The sequence below is a fragment of the Schistocerca gregaria genome, unplaced genomic scaffold, assembly GCF_023897955.1.
Source record: "Schistocerca gregaria isolate iqSchGreg1 unplaced genomic scaffold, iqSchGreg1.2 ptg000180l, whole genome shotgun sequence".
NCBI lineage: Eukaryota > Metazoa > Arthropoda > Insecta > Orthoptera > Acrididae > Schistocerca > Schistocerca gregaria.
Genome location: NW_026061730.1, coordinates 6,752,250 through 6,773,277, shown reverse-complemented (window position 1 = coordinate 6,773,277; position 21,028 = coordinate 6,752,250).

Here is a 21,028-nt window from a genome sequence, read left to right as displayed (position 1 = left end):
AGACATTACTCCCATGGAATAAAAGCCCCATGGTGCCTGTTGTATTCAATACCGATGCAATATCTCTGTTTCATCAACACTCTGAAGGACCACAGATTACAGAATACCTCCAGATGTGCTTAGAAACCTACTACTGGTTTCCCAGGAATCGATCAAAGCATAGACAGTTTGAGACATTACTCCCATGGAATAAAAGCCCCATGGTGCCTGTTGTATTCAATACCGATGCAATATCTGTGTTTCATCAACACTCTGAAGGACCACAGATTACAGAATACCTCCAGATGTGCTTCCAAACCTACTACTGGTTTCCCAGGAATCGATCAAAGCACAGACAGTTTGAGACATTACTCCCATGGAATAAAAGCCCCACGATGCCTGTTGTATTCAATACCGATGCAATTTCCCTGTTTCTTCAACACTCTGAAGGTCCACAGATAACAGAATGCCTCCATATGTGCTTCGAAAACTACTACTGGTCTCCCAGGAATCGATCAAAGCATAGACAGTTTGAGACATTACTCTCATCGAATAAAAGTCCCATGGTGCCTGTTGTATTCAATACCAATGCAATTTCCCTGTTTCTTCAACACTCTGAAGGTCCACAGATAACAGAATGCCTCCATATGTGCTTCGACACTACTACTTGTCTCCCAGGAATCGATGAAAGCGTAGACAGTTTGAGACATTACTCCCATGGAATAAAAGCCCCATGGTGCCTTTTGTATTCAATACCGATGCAATATCTCTGTTTCATCAACACTCTGAAGGACCACAGATTACAGAATACCTCCAGATGTGCTTAGAAACCTATTACTGGTTTCCCAGGAATCGATCAAAGCATAGACAGTTGAGACATTACTCCCATGGAATAAAAGCCCCATGGTGTCTGTTGTATTCAATACCGATGCAATATCTCTGTTTCATCAACACTCTGAAGGACCACAGATTACAGAATACCTCCAGATGTGCTTCCAAACCTACTACTGGTTTCCCAGGAATCGATCAAAGCATAGACAGTTTGAGACATTACTCCCATGGAATAAAAGCCCCACGATGCCTGTTGTATTCAATACCGATGCAATTTCCCTGTTTCTTCAACACTCTGAAGGTCCACAGATAACAGAATGCCTCCATATGTGCTTCGAAAACTACTACTGGTCTCCCAGGAATCGATCAAAGCATAGACAGTTTGAGACATTACTCCCATCGAATAAAAATCCCATGGTGCCTGTTGTATTCAATACCGATGCAATTTCCCTGTTTCTTCAACACTCTGAAGGTCCACAGATAACAGAATGCCTCCATATGTGCTTCGACACTACTACTTGTCTCCCGGGAATCGATGAAAGCGTAGACAGTTTGAGACCTTACTCCCATGGAATAAAAGCCCCATGGTGCCTGTTGTATTCAATACGGATGCAATATCTCTGTTTCATCAACACTCTGAAGGACCACAGATTACAGAATACCTCCAGATGTGCTTAGAAACCTACTACTGGTTTCCCAGGAATCGATCAAAGCATAGACAGTTTGAGACATTACTCCCATGGAATAAAAGCCCCATGGTGACTGTTGTATTCAATACCGATGCAATATCTGTGTTTCATCAACACACTGAAGGTCCACAGATTACAGAATGCCTCCAGATGTGCTTCGAAAACTACTACTTGTCTCCCAGGAATCGATGAAAGCGTAGACAGTTTGAGACATAACTCCCATGGAATAAAAGCCCCATGGTGCCTGTTGTATTCAATACCGATGCAATTTCCCTGTTTCATCAACACTCTGAAGGACCACAGATTACAGAATACCTCCAGATGTGCTTAGAAACCTACTACTGGTTTCCCAGGAATCGATCAAAGCATAGACAGTTTGAGACATTACTCCCATGGAATAAAAGCCCCATGGTGCTATTGTATTCAATACCGATGCAATATCTGTGTTTCATCAACACTCTGAAGGACCACAGATTACAGAATACCTCCAGATGTGCTTTGAAACCTACTGCTGGTTTCCCAGGAATCAATCAAAGCATAGACTGTTTGAGACATTACTCCCATGGAATAGAAGCCCCACGATGCCTGTTGTATTCAATACCGATGCAATTTCCCTGTTTCTTCAACACTCTGATGTACCACAGATTACAGAACACCTCCAGATGTGCTTCGAAACCTACTACTGGTTTCCCAGGAATCGATCAAAGCATAGACAGTTTGAAACATTACTCCCATGGAATAAAAGCCCCACGATGCCTGTTGTTTTCAATATCGATGCAATTTCCCTGTTTCTTCAACACTCTGAAGGTCCACAGATAACAGAATGCCTCCATAAGTGCTTCGAAAACTACTACTTGTCTTCCAGGAATCGATGAAAGCATAGACTGTTTGAGACATTACTCCCATGGAATAAAAGCCCCATGGTGCCTGTTGTATTTAATACCGATGCAATTTCCCTGTTTCTTCAACACTCTGAAGGTCCATATATAACAGAATGCCTCTATATGTGCTTCGAAAACTACTACTTGTCTCCCAATAATCGATGAAAGCGTAGACAGTTTGAGACATTACTCTCATGGAATAAAAGCCCCATGGTGCCTGTTGCATTCAATACCGATGCAATATCTGTGTTTCATCAACAATCTGAAGGACCACAGTTTACAGAATACCTCCAGATGTGCTTCGAAACCTACTACTGGTTTCCCAGGAATCGATCAAAGCATAGACAGTTTGAGACATTACTCCCATGGAATAAAAGCCCCACGATGTCTGTTGTATTCAATACCGATGCAATTTCCCTGTTTCTTCAACACTCTGAAGGTCCACAGATTACAGAATGCCTCCAGATGTGCTTCGAAAACTACCACTTGTCTCCCAGGAATCGATGAAAGCGTAGACAGTTTGAGACATTACTCCCATGGAATAAAAGCCCTATGGTGCCTGTTGTATTCAATACCGATGCAATATCTGTGTTTCATCAACACTCTGAAGGACCACAGATTACAGAATACCTCTAGATGTGCTTCGAAACCTAGTACTGGTTTCCCAGGAATCGATCAAAGCATAAACAGTTTGAGACATTACTCCCATGGAATAAAAGCCCCACGATGCCTTTTGTATTCAATACCGATGCAATTTCCCTGTTTCTTCAACACTCTGAAGGTCCATATATAACAGAATGCCTCTATATGTGCTTCGAAAACTACTACTTGTCTCCCAGGAATCGTTGAAAGCGTAGACAGTTTGAGACATTACTCCCATGGAATAAAAGCCCCATGGTGCCTGTTGTATTCAATACCGATGCAATATCTGTGTTTCATCAACACTCTGAAGGACCACAGATTACAGGATACCTCCAGATGTGCTTCGAAACCTACTACTGGTTTCCCAGGAATCGATCAAAGCATAGACAGTTTGAGACATTACTCCCATGGAATAAAAGCCCCACGATGCCTGTTGTATTCAATACCGATGCAATTTCCCTGTTTCTTCAACACTCTGAAGGTCCACAGATAACAGAATGCCTCCAGATGTGCTTCGAAACCTACTACTGGTTTCCCAGGAATCGATCAAAGCATAGACAGTTTGAGACATTACTCCCATGGAATAAAAGCCACACGATGCCTGTTGTACTCAATACCGATGCAATTTCCCTGTTTCTTCAACACTCTGAAGGTCCACAGATTACAGAATGCCTCCAGATGTGCTTCGAAAACTACTACTTGTCTCCCAGGAATCGATGAAAGCGTAGACAGTTTGAGACATTACTCCCATGGAATAAAAGCCCCATGTTGCCTGTTGTATTCAATACCGATGCAATATCTGTGTTTTATCAACACTCTGAAGGACCACAGATTACAGAATACCTCCAGATGTGCTTCGAAACCTACTACTGGTTTCCCAGGAATCGATCAAAGCATAGACAGTTTGAGACATTACTCCCCTGGAATAAAAGCACCATGGTGCCTGTTGTATTCAATACCGATGCAATATCTGTGTTTCATCAACACTCTGAAGGACCACAGATTACAGAATAAATCCAGACGTGCTTCGAAACCTACTACTGGTTTCCCAGGAATCGATCAAAGCATAGACAGTTTGAGACATTACTCTCATGGAATAAAAGCCCCATGGTGCCTGTTGTATTCAATACCGATGCAATATCTGTGTTTCATCAAGACTCTGAAGGACCACAGATTACAGAATACCTCCATATGTGCTTCAAAACCTACTACTGGTTTCCCAGGAATCGATCAAAGCATAGACAGTTTGAGACATTACTCCCCTGGAATAAAAGCACCATGGTGACTGTTGTATTCAATACCAATGCAATATCTGTGTTTCATCAACACTCTGAAGGACCACAGATTACAGAATACCTCCAGATGTGCTTCGAATAGTACTACTTGTCTCCCAAGAATCGATGAATTCGTAGACAGTTTGAGACATTACTCCCATGGAATAAAAGCCCCATGGTGCCTGTTGTATTCAATACCGATGCAATATCAGTGTTTCATCAACACTCTGAAGGACCACAGATTACAGAATACCTCCAGATGTGCTTCGAAACCTACTACTGGATTCCCAGGAATCGATCAAAGCATAGACAGTTTGAGACATTACTCCCATGGAATAAAAGCCCCATGGTGCCTGTTGTATTCAATACCGATGCAATATCTGTGTTTCATCAACACTCTGAAGGACCACAGATTACAGAATACCTCCAGATGTGCTTCGAAACCTACTACTGGTTTCCCAGGAATCGATCAAAGCATAGACAGTTTGAGACATTACTCCCATGGAATAAAAGCCCCACGATGCCTGTTGTATTCAATACCGTTGCAATTTCCCTGTTTCTTCAACACTCTGAAGGTCCACAGATTACAGAATGCCTCCAGATGTGCTTCGAAACCTACTACTGGTCTCCCAGGAATCGATGAAAGCATAGACAATTTGAGACATTACTCCCATCGAATAAAAGCCCCATGGTGCCTGTTGTATTCAATACCGATGCAATATCTGTGTTTCATCGACACTTTGAAGGACCACAGATTACAGAATACCATAAGATGTGCTTCGAAACCTACTACTGGTTTCCCAGGAATCGATCAAAGCATAGGCAGTTAGAGACATTACTCCCATGGAATAAAAGCCCCACGATGCCTGTTGTACTCAATACCGATGCAATTTCCCTGTTTCTTCAACACTCTGAAGCTCCACAGATGACAGAATGCCTCCAGATGTGCTTCGAAAACTACTACTTGTCTCCCAGGAATCGATGAAAGCGTAGACAGTTTGAGACATTACTCCCATGGAATAAAAGCCCCATGGTGCCTGCTGTATTCAATACCGATGCAATATCTGTGTTTCATCAACACTCTGACGGACCACAGATTACAGAATACCTCCAGATGTGCTTCGAAACCTACTACTAGTATCCCAGGAATCGATCAAAGCATAGACAGTTTGAGACATTACTCCCATGGAATAAAAGCCCCATGGTGCCTGTTGTATTCAATACCGATGCAATATCTGTGTTTCATCAACACTCTGAAGGACCACAGATTACAGAATACCTCCAGATGTGCTTCGAAACCTACTACTGGTTTCCCAGGAATCGATCAAAGCATAGACAGTTTGAGACATTACTCCCATGGAATAAAAGCCCCACGATGCCTGTTGTATTCAATACCGATGCAATTTCCCTGTTTCTTCAACACTCTGAAGGACCACAGATTACAGAACACCTCCAGATGTGCTTCGAAACCTACTACTGGTTTCCCAGGAATCGATCAAAGCATAGACAGTTTGAGACATTGCTCCCATGGAATAAAAGCCCCACGATGCCTGTTGTATTCAATACCGATGCAATTTCCCTGTTTCTTCAACACTCTGAAGGTCCACAGATAACAGAATGCCTCCATATGTGGTTCGAAAGCTACTACTTGTCACCCAGGAATCGATGAAAGCGTAGACAGTTTGAGACATTACTCCCATGGAATAAAAGCCCCATGGTGCCTGTTGCGTTCAATACCGATGCAATGTCTGTGTTTCATCAACACTCTGAAGGACCACAGATTACAGAATACCTCCAGATGTGCTTCGAAACCTACTACTGGTTTCCCAGGAATCGATCAAAGCATAGACAGTTTGAGACATTACTCCCATGGAATAAAAGCCCCACGATGCCTCTTGTATTCAATACCGATGCAATTTCCCTGTTTCTTCAACACTCTGAATGTCCACAGATTACAGAATGCCTCCATATGTGCTTCGAAATCTACTACTTGTCTCCCAGGAATCGATGAAAGCGTAGACAGTTTGAGACATTACTCCCATGGAATAAAAGCCCCATGGTGCCTGTTGTATTCAATACCGATGCAATATCTTTGTTTCATCAGCACTCTGAAGGACCTCTGATTACAGAATACCTCCAGATGTGCTTCGAAAACTACTACTGGTCTCCCAGGAATCGATGAAAGCATAGACAGTTTGAGACATTACCCCCATGGAATAAAAGCCCCACGATGCCTGTTGTATTCAATACCGATGCAATTTCCCTGTTTCTTCAACACTCTGAAGGACCACAGATTACAGAACACCTCCAGATGTGCTTTGAAACCTACTACTGGTTTCCCAGGAATCGATCAATGCATAGACAGTTTGAGACATTACTCCCATGGAATAAAAGCCACACGATGCCTGTTGTACTCATTACCGATGCAATTTCCCTGTTTCTTCAACACTCTGAAGGTCCACAGATTACAGAATGCCTCCAGATGTGCTTCGAAAACTACTACTTGTCTCCCAGGAATCGATGAAAGCGTAGACAGTTTGAGACATTACTCCCATGGAATAAAAGCCCCATGTTGCCTGTTGTATTCAATACCGATGCAATATCTGTGTTTCATCAACACTCTGAAGGACCACAGATTACAGAATACCTCCAGATGTGCTTCGAAACCTACTACTGGTTTCCCAGGAATCGATCAAAGCATAGACAGTTTGAGACATTACTCCCCTGGAATAAAAGCACCATGGTGACTGTTGTATTCAATACCAATGCAATATCTGTGTTTCATCAACACTCTGAAGGACCACAGATTACAGAATACCTCCAGATGTGCTTCGAATAGTACTACTTGTCTCCCAAGAATCGATGAATTCGTAGACAGTTTGAGACATTACTCCCATGGAATAAAAGCCCCATGGTGCCTGTTGTATTCGATACCGATGCAATATCAGTGTTTCATCAACACTCTGAAGGACCACAGATTACAGAATACCTCCAGATGTGCTTCGAAACCTACTACTGGATTCCCAGGAATCGATCAAAGCATAGACAGTTTGAGACATTACTCCCATGGAATAAAAGCCCCATGGTGCCTGTTGTATTCAATACCGATGCAATATCTGTGTTTCATCAACACTCTGAAGGACCACAGATTACAGAATACCTCCAGATGTGCTTCGAAACCTACTACTGGTTTCCCAGGAATCGATCAAAGCATAGACAGTTTGAGACATTACTCCCATGGAATAAAAGCCCCACGATGCCTGTTGTATTCAATACCGTTGCAATTTCCCTGTTTCTTCAACACTCTGAAGGTCCACAGATTACAGAATGCCTCCAGATGTGCTTCGAAACCTACTACTGGTCTCCCAGGAATCGATGAAAGCATAAACAATTTGAGACATTACTCCCATCGAATAAAAGCCCCTTGGTGCCTGTTGCATTCAATACCGATGCAATATCTGTGTTTCATCGACACTTTGAAGGACCACAGATTACAGAATACCATAAGATGTGCTTCGAAACCTACTACTGGTTTCCCAGGAATCGATCAAAGCATAGGCAGTTAGAGACATTACTCCCATGGAATAAAAGCCCCACGATGCCTGTTGTACTCAATACCGATGCAATTTCCCTGTTTCTTCAACACTCTGAAGCTCCACAGATGACAGAATGCCTCCAGATGTGCTTCGAAAACTACTACTTGTCTCCCAGGAATCGATGAAAGCGTAGACAGTTTGAGACATTACTCCCATGGAATAAAAGCCCCATGGTGCCTGCTGTATTCAATACCGATGCAATATCTGTGTTTCATCAACACTCTGACGGACCACAGATTACAGAATACCTCCAGATGTGCTTCGAAACCTACTACTAGTATCCCAGGAATCGATCAAAGCATAGACAGTTTGAGACATTACTCCCATGGAATAAAAGCCCCATGGTGCCTGTTGTATTCAATACCGATGCAATATCTGTGTTTCATCAACACTCTGAAGGACCACAGATTACAGAATACCTCCAGATGTGCTTCGAAACCTACTACTGGTTTCCCAGGAATCGATCAAAGCATAGACAGTTTGAGACATTACTCCCATGGAATAAAAGCCCCACGATGCCTGTTGTATTCAATACCGATGCAATTTCCCTGTTTCTTCAACACTCTGAAGGACCACAGATTACAGAACACCTCCAGATGTGCTTCGAAACCTACTACTGGTTTCCCAGGAATCGATCAAAGCATAGACAGTTTGAGACATTGCTCCCATGGAATAAAAGCCCCACGATGCCTGTTGTATTCAATACCGATGCAATTTCCCTGTTTCTTCAACACTCTGAAGGTCCACAGATAACAGAATGCCTCCATATGTGGTTCGAAAGCTACTACTTGTCACCCAGGAATCGATGAAAGCGTAGACAGTTTGAGACATTACTCCCATGGAATAAAAGCCCCATGGTGCCTGTTGCGTTCAATACCGATGCAATGTCTGTGTTTCATCAACACTCTGAAGGACCACAGATTACAGAATACCTCCAGATGTGCTTCGAAACCTACTACTGGTTTCCCAGGAATCGATCAAAGCATAGACAGTTTGAGACATTACTCCCATGGAATAAAAGCCCCACGATGCCTCTTGTATTCAATACCGATGCAATTTCCCTGTTTCTTCAACACTCTGAATGTCCACAGATTACAGAATGCCTCCATATGTGCTTCGAAATCTACTACTTGTCTCCCAGGAATCGATGAAAGCGTAGACAGTTTGAGACATTACTCCCATGGAATAAAAGCCCCATGGTGCCTGTTGTATTCAATACCGATGCAATATCTTTGTTTCATCAGCACTCTGAAGGACCTCTGATTACAGAATACCTCCAGATGTGCTTCGAAAACTACTACTGGTCTCCCAGGAATCGATGAAAGCATAGACAGTTTGAGACATTACCCCCATGGAATAAAAGCCCCACGATGCCTGTTGTATTCAATACCGATGCAATTTCCCTGTTTCTTCAACACTCTGAAGGACCACAGATTACAGAACACCTCCAGATGTGCTTTGAAACCTACTACTGGTTTCCCAGGAATCGATCAATGCATAGACAGTTTGAGACATTACTCCCATGGAATAAAAGCCACACGATGCCTGTTGTACTCATTACCGATGCAATTTCCCTGTTTCTTCAACACTCTGAAGGTCCACAGATTACAGAATGCCTCCAGATGTGCTTCGAAAACTACTACTTGTCTCCCAGGAATCGATGAAAGCGTAGACAGTTTGAGACATTACTCCCATGGAATAAAAGCCCCATGTTGCCTGTTGTATTCAATACCGATGCAATATCTGTGTTTCATCAACACTCTGAAGGACCACAGATTACAGAATACCTCCAGATGTGCTTCGAAACCTACTACTGGTTTCCCAGGAATCGATCAAAGCATAGACAGTTTGAGACATTACTCCCCTGGAATAAAAGCACCATGGTGCCTGTTGTATTCAATACCGATGCAATATCTGTGTTTCATCAACACTCTGAAGGACCACAGATTACAGAATAAATCCAGACGTGCTTCGAAACCTACTACTGGTTTTCCAGGAATCGATCAAAGCATAGACAGTTTGAGACATTACTCTCATGGAATAAAAGCCCCATGGTGCCTGTTGTATTCAATACCGATGCAATATCTGTGCTTCATCAAGACTCTGAAGGACCACAGATTACAGAATACCTCCAGATGTGCTTCGAAACCTACTACTGGTATCCCAGGAATCGATCAAAGCATAGACAGTTTGAGACATTACTCCCATGGAATAAAAGCCCCATGGTGCCTGTTGTATTCAATACCGATGCAATATCTGTGTTTCATCAACACTCTGAAGGACCACAGATTACAGAATACCTCCATATGTGCTTCGAAACCTACTACTGGTTTCCCAGGAATCGATCAAAGCATAGACAGTTTGAGACATTACTCCCATGGAATAAAAGCCCCACGATGCCTGTTGTATTCAATACCGATGCAATTTCCCTGTTTCTTCAACACTCTGAAGGACCACAGATTACAGAACACCTCCAGATGTGCTTCGAAACCTACTACTGGTTTCCCAGGAATCGATCAAAGCATAGACAGTTTGAGACATTACTCAACTGGAATAAAAGCACCATGGTGACTGTTGTATTCAATACCGATGCAATATCTGTGTTTCATCAACACTCTGAAGGACCACAGATTACAGAATACCTCCAGATGTGCTTCGAATACTACTACTTGTGTCCCAAGAATCGATGAAGGCGTAGACAGTTTGAGACATTACTCCCATGGAATAAAAGCCCCATGGTGCCTGTTGTATTCGATACCGATGCAATATCTGTGTTTCATCAACACTCTGAAGGACCACAGATTACAGAATACCTCCAGATGTGCTTCGAAACCTACTACTGGATTCCCAGGAATCGATCAAAGCATAGACAGTTTGAGACATTACTCCCATGGAATAAAAGCCCCATGGTGCCTGTTGTATTCAATACCGATGCAATATCTGTGTTTCATCAACACTCTGAAGGACCACAGATTACAGAATACCTCCATATGTGCTTCGAAACCTACTACTGGTTTCCCAGGAATCGATCAAAGCATAGACAGTTTGAGACATTACTCCCATGGAATAAAAGCCCCACGATGCCTGTTGTATTCAATACCGATGCAATTTCCCTGTTTCTTCAACACTCTGAAGGACCACAGATTACAGAACACCTCCAGATGTGCTTCGAAACCTACTACTGGTTTCCCAGGAATCGATCAAAGCATAGACAGTTTGAGACATTACTCAACTGGAATAAAAGCACCATGGTGACTGTTGTATTCAATACCGATGCAATATCTGTGTTTCATCAACACTCTGAAGGACCACAGATTACAGAATACCTCCAGATGTGCTTCGAATACTACTACTTGTCTCCCAAGAATCGATGAAGGCGTAGACAGTTTGAGACATTACTCCCATGGAATAAAAGCCCCATGGTGCCTGTTGTGTTCAATACCGATGCAATGTCTGTGTTTCATCAACACTCTGAAGGACCACAGATTACAGAATACCTCCAGATGTGCTTCGAAACCTACTACTGGTTTCCCAGGAATCGATCAAAGCATAGACAGTTTGAGACATTACTCCCATGGAATAAAAGCCCCACGATGCCTCTTGTATTCAATACCGATGCAATTTCCCTGTTTCTTCAACACTCTGAATGTCCACAGATTACAGAATGCCTCCATATGTGCTTCGAAAACTACTACTTGTCTCCCAGGAATCGATGAAAGCGTAGACAGTTTGAGACATTACTCCCATGGAATAAAAGCCCCATGGTGCCTGTTGTATTCAATACCGATGCAATATCTTTGTTTCATCAGCACTCTGAAGGACCTCTGATTACAGAATACCTCCAGATGTGCTTCGAAAACTACTACTGGTCTCCCAGGAATCGATGAAAGCATAGACAGTTTGAGACATTACCCCCATGGAATAAAAGCCCCACGATGCCTGTTGTATTCAATACCGATGCAATTTCCCTGTTTCTTCAACACTCTGAAGGACCACAGATTACAGAACACCTCCAGATGTGCTTTGAAACCTACTACTGGTTTCCCAGGAATCGATGAAAGCGTAGACAGTTTGAGACATTACTCCCATGGAATAAAAGCCCCATGTTGCCTGTTGTATTCAATACCGATGCAATATCTGTGTTTCATCAACACTCTGAAGGACCACAGATTACAGAATACCTCCAGATGTGCTTCGAAACCTACTACTGGTTTCTCAGGAATCGATCAAAGCATAGACAGTTTGAGACATTACTCCCCTGGAATAAAAGCACCATGGTGCCTGTTGTATTCAATACCGATGCAATATCTGTGTTTCATCAACACTCTGAAGGACCACAGATTACAGAATAAATACAGACGTGCTTCGAAACCTACTACTGGTTTCCCAGGAATCGATCAAAGCATAGACAGTTTGAGACATTACTCTCATGGAATAAAAGCCCCATGGTGCCTGTTGTATTCAATACCGATGCAATATCTGTGTTTCATCAAGACTCTGAAGGACCACAGATTACAGAATACCTCCAGATGTGCTTCGAAACCTACTACTGGTATCCTAGGAATCGATCAAAGCATAGACAGTTTGAGACATTACTCCCATGGAATAAAAGCCCCATGGTGCCTGTTGTATTCAATACCGATGCAATATCTGTGTTTCATCAACACTCTGAAGGACCACAGATTACAGAATACCTCCATATGTGCTTCGAAACCTACTACTGGTTTCCCAGGAATCGATCAAAGCATAGACAGTTTGAGACATTACTCCCATGGAATAAAAGCCCCACGATGCCTGTTGTATTCAATACCGATGCAATTTCCCTGTTTCTTCAACACTCTGAAGGACCACAGATTACAGAACACCTCCAGATGTGCTTCGAAACCTACTACTGGTTTCCCAGGAATCGATCAAAGCATAGACAGTTTGAGACATTACTCAACTGGAATAAAAGCACCATGGTGACTGTTGTATTCAATACCGATGCAATATCTGTGTTTCATCAACACTCTGAAGGACCACAGATTACAGAATACCTCCAGATGTGCTTCGAATACTACTACTTGTCTCCCAAGAATCGATGAAGGCGTAGACAGTTTGAGACATTACTCCCATGGAATAAAAGCCCCATGGTGCCTGTTGTATTCGATACCGATGCAATATCTGTGTTTCATCAACACTCTGAAGGACCACAGATTACAGAATACCTCCAGATGTGCTTCGAAACCTACTACTGGATTCCCAGGAATCGATCAAAGCATAGACAGTTTGAGACATTACTCCCATGGAATAAAAGCCCCATGGTGCCTGTTGTATTCAATACCGATGCAATATCTGTGTTTCATCAACACTCTGAAGGACCACAGATTACAGAATACCTCCAGATGTGCTTCGAAACCTACTACTGGTTTCCCAGGAATCGATCAAAGCATAGACAGTTTGAGACATTACTCCCATGGAATAAAAGCCCCACGATGCCTGTTGTATTCAATACCGTTGCAATTTCCCTGTTTCTTCAACACTCTGAAGGTCCACAGATTACAGAATGCCTCCAGATGTGCTTCGAAACCTACTACTGGTCTCCCAGGAATCGATGAAAGCATAGACAGTTTGAGACATTACTCCCATCGAATAAAAGCCCCATGGTGCCTGTTGTATTCAATACCGATGCAATATCTGTGTTTCATCGACACTTTGAAGGACCACAGATTACAGAATACCATAAGATGTGCTTCGAAACCTACTACTGGTTTCCCAGGAATCGATCAAAGCATAGGCAGTTAGAGACATTACTCCCATGGAATAAAAGCCCCACGATGCCTGTTGTACTCAATACCGATGCAATTTCCCTTTTTCTTCAACACTCTGAAGCTCCACGGATGACAGAATGCCTCCAGATGTGCTTCGAAAACTACTACTTGTCTCCCAGGAATCGATGAAAGCGTAGACAGTTTGAGACATTACTCCCATGGAATAAAAGCCCCATGGTGCCTGCTGTATTCAATACCGATGCAATATCTGTGTTTCATCAACACTCTGACGGACCACAGATTACAGAATACCTCCAGATGTGCTTCGAAACCTACTACTGGTATCCCAGGAATCGATCAAAGCATAGACAGTTTGAGACACTACTCCCATGGAATAAAAGCCCCATGGTGCCTGTTGTATTCAATACCGATGCAATATCTGTGTTTCATCAACACTCTGAAGAACCACAGATTACAGAATACCTCCATATGTGCTTCGAAACCTACTACTGGTTTCCCAGGAATCGATCAAAGCATAGACAGTTTGAGACATTACTCCCATGGAATAAAAGCCCCACGATGCCTGTTGTATTCAATAGCGATGCAATTTCCCTGTTTCTTCAACACTCTGAAGGACCACAGATTAGAGAACACCTCCAGATGTGCTTCGAAACCTACTACTGGTTTCCCAGGAATCGATCAAAGCATAGACAATTTGGGACATTGCTCCCATGGAATAAAAGCCCCACGATGCCTGTTGTATTCAATACCGATGCAATTTCCCTGTTTCTTCAACACTCTGAAGGACCACAGATTACAGAATGTCTCCAGATGTGCTTCGAAACCTACTACTGGTTTCCCAGGAATCGATCAAAGCATAGACAGTTTGAGACATTACTCCCATGGAATAAAAGCCCCATGGTGCCTGTTGTATTCAATACCGATGCAGTATCTGTGTTTCATCAACACTCTGAAGGACCACAGATTACAGAATACCTCCAGATGTGCTTCAAAACCTACTACTGGTTTCCCAGGAATCGATCAAAGCAAAGACAGTTTGAGACATTACTCCCATGGAATAAAAGCCCCACGATGCCTGTTGTATTCAATACCGATGCAATTTCCCTGTTTCTTCAACACTCTGAAGGTCCACAGATAACAGAATGCCTCCATATGTGCTTCGAAAGCTACTACTTGTCACCCAGGAATCGATGAAAGCGTAGACAGTTTGAGACATTACTCCCATGGAATAAAAGCACCATGGTGCCTGTTGTATTCAATACCGATGCAATATCTGTGTTTCATCAACACTCTGAAGGACCACAGATTACAGAATTCCTCCATATGTGCTTCGAAACCTACTACTGGTTTCCCAGGAATCGATCAAAGCATAGACAGTTTGAGACATTACTCCCATGGAATAAAAGCCCCATGGTGCCTGTTGTATTCAATACCGATGCAATATCTGTGTTTCATCAACACCCTGAAGGACCACAGATTACAGAATCCCTTCAGATGTGCTTCAAAACCTACTACTGGTTTCCCAGGAATCGATCAAAGCATAGACAGTTTGAGACATTACTCCCATGGAATAAAAGCCCCACGATGCCTGTTGTATTCAATACCGATGCAATTTCCCTGTTTCTTCAACACTCTGAAGGTCCACAGATAACAGAATGCCTCCATATGTGCTTCGAAAGCTACTACTTGTCACCCAGGAATCGATGAAAGCGTAGACAGTTTGAGACATTACTCCCATGGAATAAAAGCACAATGGTGCCTGTTGTATTCAATACCGATGCAATATCTGTGTTTCATCAACACTCTGAAGGACCACAGATTACAGAATACCTCCATATGTGCTTCGAAACCTACTACTGATTTCCCAGGAATCGATCTTAGCATAGACAGTTTGAGACATTACTCCCATGGAATAAAAGCCCCACGATGCCTCTTGCATTCAATACCGATGCAATTTCCCTGTTTCTTCAACACTCTGAAGGTCCACAGATTACAGAATGCCTCCATATGTGCTTCGAAAACTACTACTTGTCTCCCAGGAATCGATGAAAGCGTAGACAGTTTGAGACATTACTCCCATGGAATAAAAGCCCCATGGTGCCTGTTGTATTCAATACCGATGCAATATCTGTGTGTCATCAGCACTCTGAAGGACCACAGATTACAGAATACCTCCAGATGTGCTTCGAAACCTACTACTGGTTTCCCAGGAATCGATCAAAGCATAGACAGTTTGAGACATTACTCCCATCGAATAAAAGCCCAATTGTGCTTGTTGTATTCAATACCGATGCAATTTTCCTCTTTCTTCAACACTCTGAAAGTCCACAGATAACAGAATGCCTCCATATGTGTTTCGAAAACTATTACTTGTCTCCCAGGAATCGATGAAAGCGTAAACAGTTTGAGACATTACTCCCATGGAATAAAAGCCCCATGGTGCCTGTTGTATTCAATACCGATGCAATATCTGTTTTTCATCAACACTCTGAAGGACCACAGATTACAGAATACCTCCAGATGTGCTTCGAAACCTACTACTGGTTTCCCAGGAATCGATCAAAGCATAGACAGTTTGAGACATTACTCCCATGGAATAAAACCCCATGGTGCCTGTTGTATTCAATACCGATGCAATATCTGTGTTTCATCAACACTCTGAAGGACCACAGATTACAGAGTGCCTCCAGATGTGCTTCGAAAACTACTACTGGTCTCCCAGGAATCGATCAAAGCATAGACAGTTTGAGACATTACACCCACGGAATAAAAGCCTTACGATGCCTGTTGTATTCAATACCGATGCAATTTCCCTGTTTCTTCAACACTCTGAAGCTCCACAGATTACAGAATGTCTCCAGATGTGCTTCGAAAACTACTACTGGTCTCCCAGGAATCGATCAAAGCATAGACAGTTTGAGACATTACTCCCATGGAATAAAAGCCCCTCGATGCCTGTTGTAATCAATACCGATGCAATTTCCCTGTTTCTTCAACACTCTGAAGGTCCACAGTTTACAGAATGCCTCCAGATGTGCTTCGAAAACTACTACTTCTCTCCCAGGAATCGATGAAAGCGTAAACAGTTTGAGACATTACTCCCATGGAATAAAAGCCCCATGGTGCCTGTTGTATTCAATACCGATGCAATATCTGTGTTTCATCAACATTCTGAAGGACCACAGATTACAGAATACCTCCAGATGTGCTTCGAAACCTACTACTGGTTTCCCAGGAATCGATCAAAGCATAGACAGTTTGAGACATTACTCCCATGGAATAAAAGCCCCATGGTGCCTGTTGTATTCAATACCGATGCAATATCTGTGTTTCATCAACACTATGAAGGACCACAGATTACAGAATACCTCCAGATGTGCTTCGAAACCTACTACTGGTTTCCCAGGAATCGATCAAAGCATAGACAGTTTGAGACATTACTCCCATGGAATAAAAGCCACACGATGCCTGTTGTATTTAATACCGATGCAATTTCCCTGTTTCTTCAACACTCTGAAGGTCCACAGATAACAGAATGCCTCCATATGTGCTTCGAAAGCTACTACTTGTCACCCAGGAATCGATGAAAGCGTAGACAGTTTGAGACATTACTCCCATGGAATAAAAGCACGATGGTGCCTGTTGTATTCAATACCGATGCAATATCTGTGTTTCTTCAACACTCTGAAGGTCCACAGATTACAGAATGCCTCCAGATGTGCTTCGAAAACTACTACTTGTCTCCCAGGAATCGATGAAAGAGTAGACAGTTTGAGACATTACTCCCATGCAATAAAAGGCCCATGGTGGCTGTTGTATTCAATACCGATGCAATATCTGTGTTTCATCAACACTCTGAAGGACCACAGATTACAGAATACCTCCAGATGTGCTTCGAAACCTACTACTGGTTTCCCAGGAATCGATCAAAGCATAGACAGTTTGAGACATTACTCCCATGGAATAAAAGCCCCATGGTGCCTGTTGTATTCAATACCGATGCAATATCTGTGTTTCATCAACACTCTGAAGGACCACAGATTACAGAATACCTCCAGATGTGCTTCAAAACCTACTACTGGTTTCCCAGGAATCGATCAAAGCATAGACAGTTTGAGACATTACTCCCATGGAATAAAAGCCCCACGATGCCTGTTGTATTCAATACCGATGCAATTTCCCTGTTTCTTCAACACTCTGAAGGTCCACAGATAACAGAATGCCTCCATATGTGCTTCGAAAGCTACTACTTGTCACCCAGAAATCGATGAAAGCGTAGACAGTTTGAGACATTACTCCCATGGAATAAAAGCCCCATGGTGCCTGTTGTATTCAATACCGATGCAATATCTGTGTTTCATCAACACTCTGAAGGACCACAGATTACAGAATACCTCCAGATGTGCTTCAAAACCTACTACTGGTTTCCCAGGAATCGATCAAAGCATAGACAGTTTGAGACATTACTCCCATGGAATAAAAGCCCCACGATGCCTGTTGTATTCAATACCGATGATATTTCCCTGTTTCTTCAACACTCTGAAGGTCCACAGATAACAGAATGCCTCCATATGTGCTTCGAAATCTACTACTTGTCACCCAGGAATCGATGAAAGCGTAGACAGTTTGAGACATTACTCCCATGGAATAAAAGCACCATGGTGCCTGTTGTATTCAATACCGATGCAATATCTGTGTTTCATCAACACTCTGAAGGACCACAGATTACAGAATACCTCCATATGTGCTTCGAAACCTACTACTGGTTTCCCAGGAATCGATCAAAGCATAGACAGTTTGAGACATTACTCCCATGGAATAAAAGCCCCATGGTGCCTGTTGTATTCAATACCGATGCAATTTCCCTGTTTCTTCAACACTCTGAAGGTCCACAGATAACAGAATGCCTCCATATGTGCTTCGAAAGCTACTACTTGTCACCCAGAAATCGATGAAAGCGTAGACAGTTTGAGACATTACTCCCATGGAATAAAAGCCCCATGGTGCCTGTTGTATTCAATACCGATGCAATATCTGTGTTTCATCAACACTCTGAAGGACCACAGATTACAGAATACCTCCAGATGTGCTTCAAAACCTACTACTGGTTTCCCAGGAATCGATCAAAGCATAGACAGTTTGAGACATTACTCCCATGGAATAAAAGCCCCACGATGCCTGTTGTATTCAATACCGATGCAATTTCCCTGATTCTTCAACACTCTGAAGGTCCACAGATAACAGAATGCCTCCATATGTGCTTCGAAAGCTACTACTTGTCACCCAGGAATCGATTAAAGCGTAGACAGTTTGAGACATTACTCCCATGGAATAAAAGCACCATGGTGCCTGTTGTATTCAATACCGATGCAATATCTGTGTTTCATCAACACTCTGAAGGACCACAGATTACAGAATACCTCCATATGTGCTTCGAAACCTACTACTGGTTTCCCAGGAATCGATCAAAGCATAGACAGTTTGAGACATTACTCCCATGGAATAAAAGCCCCATGGTGCCTGTTGTATTCAATACCGATGCAGTATCTGTGTTTCATCAACACTCTGAAGGACCACAGATTACAGAATACCTCCAGATGTGCTTCAAAACCTACTACTGGTTTCCCAGGAATCGATCAAAGCATAGACAGTTTGAGACATTACTCCCATGGAATAAAAGCCCCACGATGCCTGTTGTATTCAATACCCATGCAATTTCCCTGTTTCTTCAACACTCTGAAGGTCCACAGATAACAGAATGCCTCCATATGTGCTTCGAAAGCTACTACTTGTCACCCAGGAATCGATGAAAGCGTAGACAGTTTGAGACATTACTCCCATGGAATAAAAGCACCATGGTGCCTGTTGTATTCAATACCGATGCAATATCTGTGTTTCATCAACACTCTGAAGGACCACAGATTACAGATTACCTCCATATGTGCTTCGAAACCTACTACTGGTTTCCCAGGAATCGATCAAAGCATAGACAGTTTGAGACATTACTCCCATGGAATAAAAGCCCCATGGTGCCTGTTGTATTCAATACCGATGCAATATCTGTGTTTCATCAACACCCTGAAGGACCACAGATTACAGAATCCCTTCAGATGTGCTTCAAAACCTACTACTGGTTTCCCAGGAATCGATCAAAGCATAGACAGTTTGAGACATTACTCCCATGGAATAAAAGCCCCACGATGCCTGTTGTATTCAATACCGATGCAATTTCCCTGTTTCTTCAACACTCTGAAGCTCCACAGATAACAGAATGCCTCCATATGTGCTTCGAAAGCTACTACTTGTTACCCAGGAATCGATGAAAGCGTAGACAGTTTGAGACATTACTCCCATGGAATAAAAGCACAATGGTGCCTGATGTATTCAATACCGATGCAATATCTGTGTTTCATCAACACTCTGAAGGACCACAGATTACAGAATACCTCCATATGTGCTTCGAAACCTACTACTGATTTCCCAGGAATCGATCATAGCATAGACAGTTTGAGACATTACTCCCATGGAATAAAAGCCCCACGAAGCCTCTTGCATTCAATACCGATGCAATTTCCCTGTTTCTTCAACACTCTGAAGGTCCACAGATTACAGAATGCCTCCATATGTGCTTCGAAAACTACTACTTGTCTCCCAGGAATCGATGAAAGCGTAGACAGTTTGAGACATTACTCCCATGGAATAAAAGCCCCATGGTGCCTGTTGTATTCAATACCGATGCAATATCTGTGTGTCATCAGCACTCTGAAGGACCACAGATTACAGAATACCTCCAGATGTGCTTCGAAACCTACTACTGGTTTCCCAGGAATCGATCAAAGCATAGACAGTTTGAGACATTACTCCCATGGAATAAAAGCCCAATGGTGCCTGTTGTATTCAATACCGATGCAATTTCCCTGTTTCTTCAACACTCTGAAGGTCCACAGATAACAGAATGCCTCCATATGTGCTTCGAAAGCTACTACTTGTTACCCAGGAATCGATGAAAGCGTAGACAGTTTGAGACATTACTCCCATGGAATAAAAGCACAATGGTGCCTGATGTATTCAATACCGATGCAATATCTGTGTTTCATCAACACTCTGAAGGACCACAGATTACAGAATACCTCCATATGTGCTTCGAAACCTACTACTGGTTTCCCAGGAATCGATCAAAGCATAGACAGTTTGAGACATTACTCCCATGGAATAAAAGCCCCATGGTGCCTGTTGTATTCAATACCGATGCAATTTCCCTGTTTCTTCAACACTCTGAAGGTCCACAGATAACAGAATGCCTCCATATGTGCTTCGAAAGCTACTACTTGTCACCCAGAAATCGATGAAAGCGTAGACAGTTTG